Consider the following 16,996-nt stretch of genomic DNA (forward strand, 5'->3'; position numbering starts at 1 on the left):
ATTTCCTGGATCTGCTTCCTTTATTTTCCATTATTTGGAGAAAGTCTTTTTGTGCTTCTCTGCATTCATCATATTTACCATTTCTTATATCATAGTAATACTGCATTACATTCCTGTACTATAATTTGTTTAGATTTCCCCCAACTTCCAGGCATCTACCTTGTTCCCAGTTCTATGCTACCAAAAAAATGCTGTTAGAAATATTTTGGTGTATGTGGATCCTTTCTTTTTACAAATTACCTCTTTTGGCCAATATCTCTAGCAGTAAAAATCTATGGGTCAAAGACTATGGGCATCTTTGCCCCTTTATTATAGAATTATCGATCACAGACCCACCAATAACATCTGCCCTTCTATAACACCTCGAACATTGACTATTCCTATTTTCTATTACGTGTTTCCCCGACAATACGATCTATCCCGAAAATAAGCCCTCCCCTTAGTGTGTAAGATTCCTCTAAAATAAGCCCTCCCCCTAAAATAAGCCCTATTGAGATTTCACCGTCCCCCCTCCTGTGAAACGCACGCCGCGCTCCAAGCTGCATCCAATCAGAGCTGCAGCAGTGAGCACGTCATCCTGTTCTTCCCCAGTGATTTGCTTATTGAATAAAGGTACATTTTTTTGTTCACATTTACCTGTTTATTAAAATTGCTGTCAATGTTCATTAAAATAAGCCCTCCCCTGAAAATAAGCCCTCTGGTGTTTTTCTGTCCAAAAAAAATAATAAGACAGTGTCTTATTATCGGGGAAACATGGTATTGTTATTTAAGAAGACCTCTTCCACCCATGACTATGAAAGGTATTACAGTTGCTGCTATTCTAATTTTTATAGTATCATCTTTAATATTAAAATGGTGTATCCATTTTCAATCTTATTATAAAATAAGTTATATTTGTCTAAGCATAATTTTGGCCAGGCTGGTTTTGGGTTTTCTTATCAGTTATTTAGGGTTTATTCTTTTTTTTGAATTGGTTACATTGTTGTACATTGCTGTACATATATGGATATTTTAATATAACATGGAAGTTTACAACTATTGATATATACATATAATAGATAAAATTGGTTTCTCCAGAAAGGTAATGCATGGGACTATGCTGGAGGGGGTCACAAAGGTGACCAATCCATCAGCAAAGTGTTACTACTATAAGGTGTTTTATGTACAGGAACCAAAAATTGTCTTCTGAACCCAAGGGAAACTGTAGCACCTACAAAGCAGGCACTTATACTTCCATGGGGTGCTGATTGTGACAGCAACCACGTAGTGACTGTACAAGTCATATCTATCACTGCTACACAAACAACATGGTTTAACAGATAGAAGTCACTGTACTGTTCCCCATTTCTAACTTTAAGAGGAGACTAGAGTGTGTTCACAAGTTTTACATTTCTGTTTTATATTGGTGTTGAATCACTAATCAGAAGGATGTGACCTATTTGAAAAGAATCCTTCAACCACTTTCATGTTCTCTAGACTTTAGTGTCGGTACAATAAAAGGCTTTAAAATTACAACTCCTTCTGGATTCCCCCAAAAGTATCTGCACTCTTATTTAAATGAGCCTTTTCCTTGGGAGTCAGATATACCTTCAGCATATCTGAAATGCCATTCTACCCCCAAGACACATGTGACACTGAGGAAGACATCATCATTAATACCATATAGGTCATTAACATGATGGAAATTCTTCATTATGCTTTCTGCCAGATCTACCACACAAGCCAATGGCCCAGCCTGATCATCTCATGAGCACTTTTAACCACCTGTATGTGAACATCTTTTGAATTCTCTGACTCAGCATCAGTTCTTAAAGCAGGATGAAAATTCTTCAGAGAGACACTGGCATCATTCACGTCACTCCACACAGGAACATTAGAATCTCTGTGTTCCCCAAGAACCTATCCTTGACAGCTTGAAGAGTCAGCACTGTGTCTCTACCCCATTAGGTAATGGAAATAGGCATTCTCCAGACTTGGAACCACTTCCATTAACATGGTTTTTGGGAAAGTCACTTTGCATTCAGGCCACATATGTCAAAATAGCCACTGAATTGGAAACAATAAGCAGCTTGAAATTAGGGCTATATTTAACAATATTAGGAATGGAGAATTTAAAGATATTCACATTTCACTGAACCAAATTAAGATGACTTTCTCCTTCATGTTGATGGGCCCCAACTGTAATAACAACCAGTCTTGTGTGGGCAGTTACACTGTAATCTTTGCCAAATACAATGTTTGGTGTTCTGGGGAAACGGCTGCCATTTTGGAGATCCATTAGCTGTCCCTTTAGTTTGTCCTTTATGATATCAACTAGAACAAGTTCACCAGTCAAATCCTTCATTAAGATACTGATGGTACATGCCATGCCAACTGCACCAACCCCACCAACAGTGACTTAGTGATGCAGAATCTGGTCTTCCTTTAAGACATTCACAATCAGCTTATCTTTGACAGTTCTCATCTTGTAACTGGAGGGAATACAAGCTTGAATGGGGTTATTGTTCAGGCTTCCAGGAGCTCTGAGATAGATATGAGTTTGCTGCTCCCAGACTCCCACATGCTTTCCAGTTTTCCATGGAGCTCTTATTAAATAAGGAGTTTGTGATTTTGTTCTGATTTTCCCCTTTTTAGTCTGTTCCACTGATCTACTTTTCCATTTTTTCCAGTCCTAAATGGTTTTAATGATTGCTTCTTTTATACTATAGTTTGAAGACTGGAAGCAATATCCCCTCTTTATTCCTACCTTTTAAAATTATTTCCTTTGATAGCCTATTTTGTCCTCATAAATGAATTTTGTTAATATTTCATTCTATAAAATATCCCTTTGGGTATGACATTAAAACTATAAGTATTATCATTTATTATATTGGTTTGACCCCATGATAAGCTCTTAACTATTTAAATTGTTCTTTATTTTAACATGGGTTTTGCAATACACAGATTGACTATACTTTAATAGATTGACTTCCAAATATTTTATGCATTTTGGAATTATTTCAAATGGAAATTCCCTTTCTATCATTACCTCTTGAATTTTATTATTGATTTATGTAAATATTATTGATTTTTGCATTTATTTTATAGCCTGAGAAGTTACTGAATTAATTTCTTTTCTGATTCCTTAAAATTTGCTAAGTAAATTATTATGTTCTCACAAAATAGGCATAATTTTATTTCTCCTTTGACTCTCATTATGCCTTTAATTTATTTTTCTTACCTCGTTGCTATTGCTAATAATAGGGAGTATTATCCCTAATAGTAGTAGAGAGAATAGCCAACCTTGCCATATTCCCATATTTATTGGGAAAGCTCCCAGAGTATCCCCGTCACATAGGGAACTTGCTTTGAATTTTAGATACTTTTTATGCTAAAAAAAAAAAAAGTATCCCTATGTGCCTGTATCTTTAGGGTTTTTTAAAGCATAAATAGGCACTATCATTATCTCCCATTATACAGATGAGGAAAATAAAGCAAATACAAGTTAAGCTTTACTTGACATGGTCACATATTTAGTAAATGTCTCAGGTCAAAGTTGAACTCAAGTCTTCTTGACTGGGTCTGCTATCCTATCTACCATGCTACCTTGCCTCATTAGCCTACCTTATTATATGTGTATATATAGGCTTCATAAAATGCCTAATGAATTATTTGGGGCCTATTGTTTATTAGTTAAAAAGTAAATTCTGGCATTTTAGCCAATTAACTCAGTTGCTTATAGTATGGTCTGAATAAAAACAAAGGAAGTATTCATCTCTGCTTATGCCAATGAGCTCTGTTCTGTTATAGTCACAGACTGCCTTGGTACTCAGGAAATAAATACACATGACAGATTCCAAAGGTGACATGTGAGGATAAACTAGCATGACTCTATCATATTTTGTTTTAAAAAATACAAAACCCTCTCCTTACTGAAATAACTATAAATTCAAATTTTAAAACCCAAAGCAAAATTTTCAAAGAGGGTCCTAATATACTGTATGGTAGCTGAAAACCTGAGAGGTTTATTTTGCTATACTTGCCTCCAAATACTATCTCCTCTCTAGGTTTTTTTTTTTTTTTTTTTGGAGGGCAGTCGCCCTCCAGTTGCCCAAGGTCACACGACTAGCGAGTGTTAAATGTCTGAGGTTGGATTTGAACTCAGGTCCTCCTAACTCCAGGGCCAGTGCTCTATTCACTGATCCACCTAGCCACCCCTCCTCTCTAGGTTCTTATGATATAAATCCTCTTCCCTAGTTCTCCTCCTACCTGGCCCTTCTCAGTCTTCCGTGCTGGGTCTTCCTCCAGGCCATACTTACTAAAGATGGATATTTCCCAAAGCTCTCTCTTGGGCCATCTTCTCTTCTGCCTCTTTACTATCTCACTTGGTGACCTCATCAGCCCCCATGGGTTCAATGTTCAACTTTATGCAAAGAATCTCTACTTATCCAGCTTTAATTTCTCTCCTGAGCTCCAGTCTTGTTATCACCAATTTCCTCTTGAACATCTATAATGAACCAGCATTTCTCCAACAGCTTCTTTCCTATAATATAGGGCAGTTTTACCTAAAAGAAGATAAAGGACTCCCCAGAATTTTATTGGCCCATTGCTACTAGCAGATTCATCTTCATTCACCTCCCCAACCCTCTTCCCCAGACAACATGGGGTAAGCCCAGGACAAAATTGTCCCTGGGACCTGATTGCCTCACCTCAATTCCCAGCACAGCTGCCTAGTTATCTAAGGTGACAAAATGTATCTCCCCTCCACATGAGGAGTCTGTGGTCAGTAGACTTGGTGGCAGCATTCTGAAGCCCATGAACATCACCTTCCCCTGCCCTGCTGGCCTAATGAGTGTCCACATGGAAAGAAGGGGACGGTATCTGTGGGAGCTAAATGTCACTGCCTTCATGTTGCATATCCTTGCTTTATTAGAGCAAAGTAAACCTCCTTGTTTGAAATATTCAATGACTTTCGAAAGCCTCTTATTTTGTCCCAACATCAAACCTAAACTAAGAGAGCATGGTGTTAGAGTATCGACTCTGAGATGTGAAAACACGTGTAAAGTACTTAAGGATGTATCACTCTAGTAAGAAATAACTTCTAGTCTATCACACTCAGCCCAATAATCTACCCCCCCACTCCCATCCTACAGAGATAATTCAATTCCTGCCAGAACTAAGTCGAGCCTAAGACTGACCCAGACCCAATAGCACAAAAACTTAGCCCTAGCCTAGCAGAGAAACCCAGAACCAGCCTCAGAGCAGCCCAGCAGGCTCCACTGAGGCATCAGTGACTCGAGCCTAGCTTCAGGAGAAAGGCTCCAGACAACATCTAGTCTTGAGACCCTGACCCTGTGAATATCCACGTCTAGTCAGGGAATATGGCATCTACATGACTCGAAAATCTCAAGTGTACCCAAACTTCTCAGCCTGGGGTTTTGGCCCTCTGCAGACCAGCCCTTACCTTTCAAGGCTTATTTCACATTATTACCTATACTTTAAATTACTCCCTATCCTACACTAAATAGCACATGGTAAGTTCATTGGAGGTGCTTAACCAAAATGCTATGTGATATGGAAGATGGAAAAAGTCACTACCGTTGGCATGAGGTGACAAGGAAGAGGAGAGAAGCCTTCTATTGAAGAGGTGGAATTTTGGCTTGGCATTCAAAGAATGGGAAGGAAATAAATGGCAGTGGGGTAAAAGGTTAGTACAGGAAACACTGTGAGGAAAGAAACAAAAGGTGAAAAGTTTATGATGAGCTCAATGATCTTGGAAAGGCATGGAAAGACTTGCATGAAAGAATGAAGGGCAAGATAAGCAGAGCCAGGAGAATGTTATATATAGTAAGAGTCTTGTTGTTTTAAGAATTACTTTGAGGGACTATGTCATTTAGATGTATGTTATTTAGATTAGACTGAATATGAGAGGGTGTAAACGGGGCCAGCTTTCCCCAGAAATTAAATACACAAATTAAAAATAAAAGGCACATGAAGAAAGAAGCTATTTGCCTCCAGAGAAAGAACTGATAAACAGAAGTATGCATAGAATAATTATATATATATGTATATATATATATGTATATGTCCCATCTCTTGGGTGGGGGGAAGGGAAAAAAAGGAAAAAAATAAATTTACTACATAATCTTATTATATATTCAAAAGGAATAGCAAATTGTACATGATAGATTTTCAATTTCATGTGCAATAATCTTTTTTATTATACTATGTTATGGAAATGCTTATTTTATTCCATAAATTAAAAATTAAATAGATTTTTAAAAAATATATGAACAGATTATGTCAAAAGTCAATAAACATTTATTAAACTAAAAAAACAACAAATGTACAACTTGAACTGAGGATAGATAGCTGTCCAGTCTGGCTAAGCATAGCCTTGAGTCTAGAAGTGACAGCAGATCCATGCACAAGTCTGTGTAAGCCAGTTCATATGTATTCCTAAGTCACCACACTATGCAAAATTGTACAATAAAAACAACAGGGATTGTAGGCTAAGTTCTCAAAAAAATTCTTCATTGACACATTTAAAAAAGGGTAGTAACCCAATAAAAACAGTAGCACAATTTTATACATGTTAAATGGTTAAGAAATAGTGGCAGCCTTGGGCTGCTGATTGGTTTGTGCCCCAGTTCCCATGGCCCCATGCTGGCAAAGTCCACTGCAAAGGTTGAGAGGGCTGCTTCTGTAGGTTGTAATTCCACAACGGACATTGAGGCAGCAGAAGACAGTGGTGAGGGGTGGATATTAGGGAATGAAGAATGAATTAGGTGGGTGTGAACCAGCCCTCCTTCCCCCCTCAAACCACCCCCTGCACCAGAAGACACACAATAAATACAGAATTTTATCTTTAAAAGGATCTGAAGTTTGCTTGTGGAAGTGGGTGTTGGGAAGGCTGCAGATTGTGAGCTATTATGGAATGGTGCAGCTTTCCAGCTGTTTCCCAAGGACAAAATCTGTGAAATTCACATTGTGTTCAGAGTGTTCCCTACCATATCAATTGTGCTGAAACAAATTTGCTTTTTCCAAGCACACTATAGCAGAACTGACTGTACCAACAAAGAATTGTACAAAAGAAGAAATGTAAAAGGTATAATCAGAGAACCTTATAACTGGAAAAGGAGGGAGACTGGACATAGCAAGTTCAAGTAATAAACAATGCCTAACTGATAAAAAGTCAAAGGATATGAATGGAAAGTTCTTTAGGGAAGAGATCCAAGGGACCTGTGCCCATGGCTGATGCCTCTTCTGCCAGAATCTACTGCCAGGACAGGCCAACAATCACTACTCTTGCCCTGTGCTAGGCGCCCCAGGTCTAGCGCCATGAGCCTGAGTGCTTGGACGCTGCCCTGCTGAGACCTGAATTCACTTTCCTTAAGAGAAGCTTGGCTCTGAGGTGCCACTGCCCTTGGCTGGTTCCACTACATTTGGTGAGGTCTCCTCCCAAGGATTCTTGCTAATGATACCACTCTTGGATTCCCCTTCCTGCCTGTGGTCATCTTCTCCAATGTGGGCATTTCCTAACACTGCCAGTCACATTCCACTAAAGAACTTGGGAGCTCCTCAGAACTTGAATTCATAATGTTGCTATACAAGATAAGAATTTCAAACCAGGATTGCCCACCTAAAACAAAGAAAAGACAAAAGTCACAAAACCAGAGTCCAGTACATGTATTCAACTTGCCAGGCACAAGCAGGAACCATTTCTATTGGGTTTAGGAAAGTATGATCAGGGTCTGTGCTCTATCTCAGGAAGCTTCAGAAAGAAAGAGAATTACAGTGCACAGTTGAATCCTTTAGTCTGGTCTAATTGCTTGATTAAGATTAAGGCCAGTTTTCAAATTGGGATGAATACTAGAGAGCAACTAATTACAAGGAATAGGTTTTAACAGAGTAGTCTTTTTTTTTTTTTACTAAAGATTCAACTTGTTTAAAAAATATCCTGTGTCTTATTTGGTGAACTAAGTGCAAGATTCTTTTTTTTTCTGTTTGAAGTCTCACTCTGATAATATCAAGGGACAAAAGGGTCTTATTTTTCGAAGTCTGATTCTTTCTCTAGCTTATGGATAGCATTATTCATATCATACAGATATAACATAGCAGGTAAATATAGAAAGAAAAGGTTGTATGAGAAGACTGAAAGTCTCAACTTTCAGATGAGGTACAAAAACCATAATTTATGCTCTTTCCAAGACTTTGTTTATAAAGTGAGCTCCATAAAGTCTGAACTGGTTTCTGTCATACGTACTAATTGCTGGAAGGTCAATGTGACTAGATTTTTTCAGGTCCTACTCAATTTTACTAAGTCTTAGCACCAGCAGGTTTAAACAACATTAACTAGGGAACTTCTGAAAATGACTTGGAACCTGGGAAGTGGATGTACTAAGAGGATCTGCTCTCCAAAACTGCCCTGCGAATGAGACCTATTCCATGTACTATTGGCAAGTGATATCCTGGTTAAGGACACCAGGATGTTTGAACTGAATTGGACATTTTGTGAATATTGGTCTGGGACAGACACTTTTGGCAAAGAATTTCCAAGGGAAAATGTTTCCCAGAAGTAGATGTCTTCAATGGGATGGCTAAACCCTAGACAACAGCATAAGGAACATGCTATTTAAATGGATATTTGTCGTTGGTTGGCTGGAATGGGCTAAACCAAGGAAGTTATGATATAATGCCAATATTTCTTATTATATTATTCTTGTTTTGCTATTGTACTCAATGACTGATATATGTATGTCTTTGGAAATGCTTGTCATAAAACCAGTACTGAGGCATCCAGAGAGGAGATTGACAAGATGTATAAGAATATGGTCACAGATTTACATTTCATTTCAATCTATGACCAAAAGAGATCATAAGAGTTTTCTTAATTCCTTTCTACTTGACATCAGCATGGCTGTTTTAATTGTAAGGAAAATCATGTCTTTGGCTGAGGCTTTCTTTATGGTGTAGAATTTAGCTGAGAATTCCAAAAATTAACTCAAGATGATTAACTGGTTAGGGGTAAAAGAACATTGGTTTTCTTTTACGCTAACCATTTGCTAACCTATCAGTTTTCCAGATGTCATTTTTCCCGTTCTACTACATTTTATATGTAAACCTCCCTCTTCCTCATTTGCCTGCTATAAATTTTACAAGCTATCTTTGAATATAAATCTTTACCCTTCCCTTTGGTTATCTGTATCTTTTTTTTTCTTTCTCCACTTAACTGGTAACTATATAAGTCTAAAGAGAACTTTGTCTGTGTCTCAATGGCCATTTAGAACCCTGAGCCTCTGCTCTGAGCATATTAAAAACCTGGATTTAAAATGTCTCTCTGTGTGGATAATTATCATTGGTAGCAATACCATAAACAAATCATTGGATATTCCTATAGTGGTCTTCCATTCTACTACTTTCCCTACCTGGAATGTCTTCTCTACTTAGCTTATTTACATATTATATGTTACATTTATGTAGTCCATCTTTCAAACCCTAGGTACTATTCCCTCCATGAAGACTTTCTTTCTCTCCCTTTTCTCTGAACCACGATTGCATTTAATCTAGAATTGTACAGTTGGACAAGTACTTTTTCAGCAATTTATTTGTCAGTACCATTTTCCTAAATACATTATAAGCTTTTTGAGGACACAATGTCATACAATTTTTTTTAATCTCAGACCAACTAGTGAACTGCTGAATATTCATCAGACTTGCTATAAGGACTCAATTTATTGATGAAACAACTCCCTTAGTAAAATTCAAATAGACAAAAATGGATATAGAGGTTATTAAAAATTCTCAAGATCAGTTGGAGCTGTATCACCTATATCAGAATGCTTGCTGTATTAAGGAGGGAGTAGGGAAGTGTAGCAGCAAGCACCCCAGTATCCCCAGGGCGGCTGCCAACACAGGTTCTTAGATCTGCTTTTCTAAAGAAAAGCAACTCAAAATGGGTTAACAATCTTGCTTTAATCAAACATATGCCATTTACCTAGTTCAGGAGAAAAAGTCAGCATCCTGAACTTCAGAGAATACAAACAAGTTATAAGCAGAAGTTACAAGCAGACAGAAACAGATCAGCAGACAGGCTTCCAGCTCTCTGACCATCACATCCATACCTAGTCAGCTATCAGAGAGGGAAGCAACAACATCTGGGTTTTCAAAGCCAGGGGGCTCAATGGCTTCCCAGAGCTTCATCTGGTCAAATCACACAACACTTCTCAAAGTGAGCCCCAAAACAAAGCCTCACATCAGGGTACATATAGCCTTCAGAGAATGTCACAACCCTCTTGTCCCACTGCCCAATCACAAACTAAAAACAAACCTCCTGCCACAGGCTCCATGTGACCACATTCAGCCTATTAGGGGGCAGAGTATATTTTCAAATCAAGGAAGGTTCTCAGAGTCACTTAAGCCTATCAAAGGGCCTAGGGGCAGAGAAGATCTTAAATTCTCATTCCCATAACAGGGAAGAAGGGAGATAAACTTGGAACTCAAAATCTTATAAAAGAGAATAGTGAAAGCTAATTTTTTTTTTTTTTGCTTTTTGGAGGGCAATTGGGTTTAAGTGACTTGCCCTAGGTCACAAGGCTAGTTTTTGTGTTAAGTGTCTGAGGCCGGATCCGAGCTCAGGTTCTCGGGACTCCAGAGCCTGTGCTCTATTTACTGCGCCACCTAGCTGCCCTGAAAGCTATTTTTATATGCAATAGGAAAAAATAAAATACTATTATGGGGGGAAATAAAAGATCAGTTGTAGCATACTGTTCATTTTGTAACAAACTATGAACATATTAAAAAGTAATAAAATAAAACAACCAATCATTCACAGAATCATAAGAAATACAGAAACATAGACTCCAATATCTCCCTTAAATTTCTCTAATTCCTAACATGTGCCAGTAGAGGAGCCTTTCAACATAAACAAAATAACTCATTAATTTGAACTCGTCTCTCTGAACTAATCTACCTCTGTTAGGAGTGCCATTTTCATCCACATCAGCAAGGCTCAAAACTTCACACTTATCTCAATTCTTCTTTCTTCCTTCCTACTCACATAACCAAATACTATAAATTTCTACTTCCATAACATTTCTCACATCTGACTCACACTGTTGCCACCTTAGTTCAGGCCCCATCACTTTTGGTCTCCCTCCTACCTTTCTAATCTATTTTTTATACAATTGTCAAAAATCATCTTCCTAATGTGTAAAAACTTTCAACAGTTCCATGCATGATCACAACAAAAGTAGAAGGGACCTTGGATATGGGTAAACTGAGGCCCCTAAAGGACATGATTTTGTCTAGGTCACATGAGTAGTAAACAATACAGGCAAAATTTTAACCTAGATCCTTTATTACTCCAATATGGTGCCATCTCTAAGTCAAAATGCAAATGCATTAGCCCAGCAGTTAAGGCTTTCTACAACATGATTCCAACCCCCAATCTCATTAGGCATTCACATACTCTGTTCCAGACAACTAGATCATTATACAATCTTGCCTTGCTACCTTTGTTTATTTATAGATCATCTCCACTTTCTGGATCTCTGGCTTTTGAAAACTTTCACCTACTTCAGGGAATAGCTCCAGTACCAATCAGAACTCCTCATCCCTCCTCCAGCTCAATCAAGCATTCCCTCTTACACTTTCCTCTAGCACTTAGTCTTGATGCTTCTGTTACCCTTATATCACAGTTTCTTTAAAAATAAAATATGCAAAAGATTGCATACATTTTAAGTTGTCATAAAGTACCACTTATTAAAAGACTAAAAAATTATTCAACAATTTTCTAATTAGTGTGGGATGTTAAATCTCCATTGGCACATTGAAGAGATGAAGGAAAATAGAGTAAAATTAAAATTATATTAAAAAGAAAAGAAAAAATCAAAGAGCTAGCAAAGAAGGACATGGAAAGTAGAAAGATAAGAAATCAATGAGATATCTCAGTCAAGAATTCTTATCTCAAGCTTAACTATTCTTGATTCCATCATTATGTTTTGATTAACCAACACATTAACATCTTAGAAAGGAAAAAAAGAACATGTTTTTGGGACAGATCAAACTTTAATACACATTGAAACCTAATTCTTTTCTTCATTATTAGAAGGTGGATATACCCACAGGTACAAACAATATTCTAATCTTCCAGTAGATGTGTGATTTTATCAAGATGTGTATTTTTCCCATGAAGCAGTGAGCAACAAAGGCACTTGCCATACCCTTTGAATATAAAGGCAACCATTCAGCCACTCTCAAACAATCAATAAATCTACAAGCATTTATCAAATACTTTCTACATGCTAGGAACTGTGTTGTTCTCTATAGATAAAAAGAGTTCCTGTTGTCCAGGAACTCACACTCTATTGGACACACTCTTGGATCTTCTGGTTCCAATCATAAGCTAAAGAGAAAACAAGGCAGAAGCTGAGGGATGATAATAGAGGGAAACACGTGTGTCCAGGGCAAGGGTCGAACCAACATTTTGGGCTCTCGGTGCTAAAATATGAAGATTAAACTTATAAAAAAGAGCTTGCATTTGTGAATAATAATAACAGCTAAGATTTAGAGCATTTGTTTTTCAGTAGTATTACTTATTTCTGGTAGAATATCTACTAGCAAATCTCTACTAATAGTATTTCTAAATACTACTATTTTAGTACTATTTCTTTTCTTATTAATTTCTCATTTCTCAGAGTGATAGTATTTTTGCTTTGTAAATTTTTTTAAATCACTCAGTCATTCACTCTATTCAGAGAACCTCTGAACACACACAGCAAGGCAGCAAAGGAAACACTGGAAGGCCCATATATGGAAATTTGCTGAGAAGCAGACTGCAATCTCAGTTTTTGTTTTTCTAGCATTTGTAGTCATTCAGTCAGTCAGCAAGCATTTATTAAGAGCTTACTACATATCAGGCACTGTGCTAAGTGCAAAAGATTAAAAAAGGTAAAAACATAGTCCCTGCTTCCACACTATATGGGAGAGATAATATACAAACTACACACACACACACACACACACACACACACACACACACGGAGTATAAATGGAAAGTAATCTCATAAGGAAGGGATTAGCAGCTGGTGGTGAAGGAAAAGACTGGGAAAGATCTTCTACAGAGGTGAGATTTCAGCTGAGTCTTGAAGGAAACCAGGGAATCTCGAAGTCAGAGGCAAGAAAACAGAGTATTTTGGGCATGGGACAGGAGGGGTAGATTTCTAGTTTAAAATCTTTTTGTTTTTCTTCTAACTCATAAAAATAACATTATCCAGAAGTATTATGACAAGAGGAAAAAGTACATCATAATAGAATCCATAGGAAAATTCCAGAGAGAAACAACATGTTTAACTCACCCAGAAATATGGTTGCCAAGATCCACAGCTCCCAAATCAAAGAGAAAATTTTCCAAGCAGCCAGGGAGAAATAGATCATGTGCCAGGGGACTCCATTCAGACTCTTCCAGTTGGCCTCCAGCTTCCCCAGGTAGCCATCTACCACTGGCACCATACTGCAGGAGATGAGCACAAGAGGGTACAGAGAGTGAAAACATAGGTTGAACAGCAGGGCGTGTTTTAGATGAATCAGTAGGTCAAGTTGTTATTGCAAAACTCTATATGTCCATAAGGGCTATATGGTGGTTAGAAGTATAACAAAAAAAAAATACTGCTTTTCCATCTAGTGAAAGGACTAATAATAGAAGAAATGCTCATCTCTGACTAAGCATCCAATTGGAACTAAAGGGTAATAAATATATGATTCTTACCCAACAAGGCAAACCAACATCATGACATATTTGAGGCACCAACCTGATGTGAGATGGGATGAGAGGTTATGAAGGTAAAAGGTTACAGCCAAACCATATCAAAGCCAAACCATAACAAAGTGCTACAGGGGAGTTAGTAAGGAGGATGAAAGAAGTCATTTTTATACAGATATTGGTCACTAACAATATGAAAGTATACCCTTGCAGGAGTAGTAACCCCAAAGACCCTTTGGGTTTGGAATTTTCCCTGCTGAATCTATCCCTTGAATACATTATTCACAAGATAAAAATACCACTAATGTGGAGATACCACAATTTCCATACAATAATGTGGAAGGTCTTGACTAGTATTGTGTACTCTGCTGCCAGACAACTGTGGTATAACCTCAATATCAACAATCAAGTGTTCCGGAGGGAGGAGGCGGGGAAAGGGAACCTTTTATGATACATGGAGGAGTAATAAGACATTCCTCAATTTGATTGAATGTCTTATCTTCTGGAAATTTGTAATGTTTCAAACATTGTTTCCTTAACTTACAAAGTAGAAAGGTAAGACTCTGAGAATAAGGGCTCTGAGAGTCAAATCACCTTGATAAGATCTCATTGGGGTTGAATGGCTATAAAATTTTCTGGACATAATATTGCTTGCATAAATAGTACTGATCAGGTGGTGAGTATTCTGTTTTCCATGGTAGGGGCTCTACTCACTGATTGCAGTGGCCTGGAACACTTATTATGGGTAGAGAAGGGGAATAGCTCCAGGTAAAGAAAGGTGCTCTTATCTATTACTAGTTGTCATGGAACCTCTATCTTCTTTTAAATCTGACTTCACCCTCAAGACAAGAAGCCAAACTCCAGCTTCTTCTTTGACATCCATTAGGTCTTTTCTCAAATTGTAAATTGTTCTTTTCAACTATAGATAATTTCTGTGAAAAAAAAATATGCATGAAATCCAAGGGATCCACTTGGAAAACAATAATCCCCATTGCTGTATTAGAAATATTTATTTCCACAAAAAAAAAGGACTTATCCCTAGACAAACAGGGAAAAATAGAAAAGATTTGATATGTGGTTTGAAACATAACAAATTTCCAGAAGATAAGACATTCAAATTCAAGTCTAAATGTTAAGAAGCCATTATAAAATAGGCAATCTGAAACTATTCTGGAATGAACTTATTTTGCATCATCTGTACATCCCCACCATGGGTCTGTGTATGCAAATGCTGTTTGTAATTTGAACAAGACCAGGCATTCCAAATTCTGTTTTACAATTTCCATTCATTAGTTTTATCTCTTCTTAGAATAAGATGCCACGCTAAGTGGTAAGAATTGTACTGTGGGCATGCAGGGGCTTTACATTTTTATTCACTCACTGAGCTTATAAAAAGAGGTGCCCCAGTGAGATTTCAACAAAAGTCGAAGGTTTTTAGAGGTTAAAAAACAGAAACTAAAATGTAAAGGGAAAAGTCAGCAGATGTAAAAGGCATTCTCACCCTAAAAATGGGAGGAAGCTTGAATACCTCAATTGTTTATGAAGAGGACATAGACTGCATTCAAATCTTTGTCCCTAGTCACAGCTACTGAAGACTCAGAAAAGAAATTGCATGATACCAAAGTCCTTGGCACTGTTAAATGGCTGAACATCAGAAATTGATAATATTTTATCAGTGAAAGCAACATTAAAGAGGCATTAGTATCTGCTTTGCTGCTGAATGCTAAAGACCATGGAACTTTTCCACTTGACTTGCTGCTGAAACCTTTCCTATGTATCATCCTCCCTACAAGAATGAAAGCTCCTAATCAGGGACTATCTTCTCTATTTGTATCTTTAAGACATAGCAAGGGCAGTGCTTATGAATCAATGAATAAATAAAGCATTTATTAAGAAATAATTTTATTCATTCATTAATTTGCAAGATCCACAAAGGAATATGAAGTGAAATTAACTGAAATAAATTGCTCTGAGACAATCCAGAATGGTTTATAGAGGGAAGGAGGTTTGAACTAGGAAAAAAATTGTCAACTATGAGAGGCAAGACCTTTCCAATCTCCTGCATTGAGGTAATAAACCACCACAGAGTTGAGAGAGGCAGAGCTTTTTTGTCAAATTCACATGAACTTAAGCTAAGGTTTGCTGCCCTGGCTGAAACATTTCTGCAGTACTCCAGCTTAAAAAGGCAGAGTACTACCTAACCAAGCCAGTGGCTGACAGTGGGAAAAGATTACAGCTGCCCTTTCAAGGACAGGCCCATGAAGTGAATAAATCAACCTGTCTAGTAGAGATGCCAGGACCCTGAGAATAGCCCAATGGCTGAGTAACCTGCCTGACCCAGCCTGGTAGCAGCTGCCTCGTGTCAGAGAAGCCTGTCTTGCCTCAAGATAGTATATTTCAAGAATTGATAAATTTTAAATGCCCATATTAACCAGAACCCAGGAGTTCAGAGAGAAAATGAAAATAATTTTCCACTTCCTGAAATAAACTCCCAAGAACGTCACAGTCAAAACACAGAGATTCCAGGTCTAGGAGAAAATATTTCAAGCAAATAAAGAGTCCAAATGCAAATGAACCACAGCCAGGATCTCAGAAGCCTTGGCAGTAATAATATAAAGAAGAGAAAATCTTGGAATATGATGCAACATGACATTCCAAAATATAAAAGATAAAGGCTTAAAACCAAGAATAAGTTATCTTGCAATACTGAGGGAATCCTACAGAGTGAAAAGTGCACTCAATAAGAGAATAGAGGATTTTCAAGAATCCCTAAGGGGAAAACAGATGGGAGTAGAAGCTTTGAATTGAACATACAGGAGTTGAGATACTGTAAAATGGTAAATATATTTTAGCAAGTAGAAGAGGCTAACCAACAATAAAACACTTATTAACATTCTGAAAGGAGGAGATGAGAAAAATCCCTCTTTATTGTATTCAAGTATCACAGAGGAAGCTAGATAAAACAAATCAGGGGACTGGGTAGGGTTTTATTCTGTTCTGATGATATTGAGAGGAAAAAAAAGGAAAGGGAAAATATACTAGGAAAGAAATAAAGAGGATGGAATTTAGTAGATATCATATTTGGAGTGAGAATACAAACACGGAAGAAATGGTAAGACTGGAGTGAGATTCACATGAAATGCTCGTTTTTATCTGAATCGCATGAATGAAGAGAGAGAGAGAGAAAGAAAGGAAAAAGGAAGGAAGGAGGGAAGGAAGGAAGGAAGGAGGGAAGGAAGGAAGGAGGGAGGGAGG

General features: G+C 37.6%; 1 protein-coding gene and 1 pseudogene across 22 annotated transcripts in view; both read right to left on the reverse strand.

Moving 5' to 3' along the window:
* The window catches only part of MAPK10 (mitogen-activated protein kinase 10), a 257,723-nt gene that overhangs the window by 112,289 nt on the left and 128,438 nt on the right, over positions 1–16,996 (reverse strand). For all 22 annotated transcript variants that reach the window (XM_069093364.1, XM_069093328.1, XM_069093333.1 and 19 more), the window contains one exon: positions 13,338–13,492. The gene's annotated coding sequence lies outside the window, so the exon portion shown is untranslated. The remainder of the gene's footprint in view (positions 1–13,337; positions 13,493–16,996) is intronic.
* LOC138169558 (L-lactate dehydrogenase A chain pseudogene) lies at positions 953–2,464 on the reverse strand (annotated as a pseudogene).

The sequence above is a fragment of the Petaurus breviceps genome, unplaced genomic scaffold (assembly GCF_028583685.1).
Source record: "Petaurus breviceps papuanus isolate PSGF00001 unplaced genomic scaffold, PetGlider_PUasm1.0 126, whole genome shotgun sequence".
Classification (NCBI taxonomy): domain Eukaryota; kingdom Metazoa; phylum Chordata; class Mammalia; order Diprotodontia; family Petauridae; genus Petaurus; species Petaurus breviceps.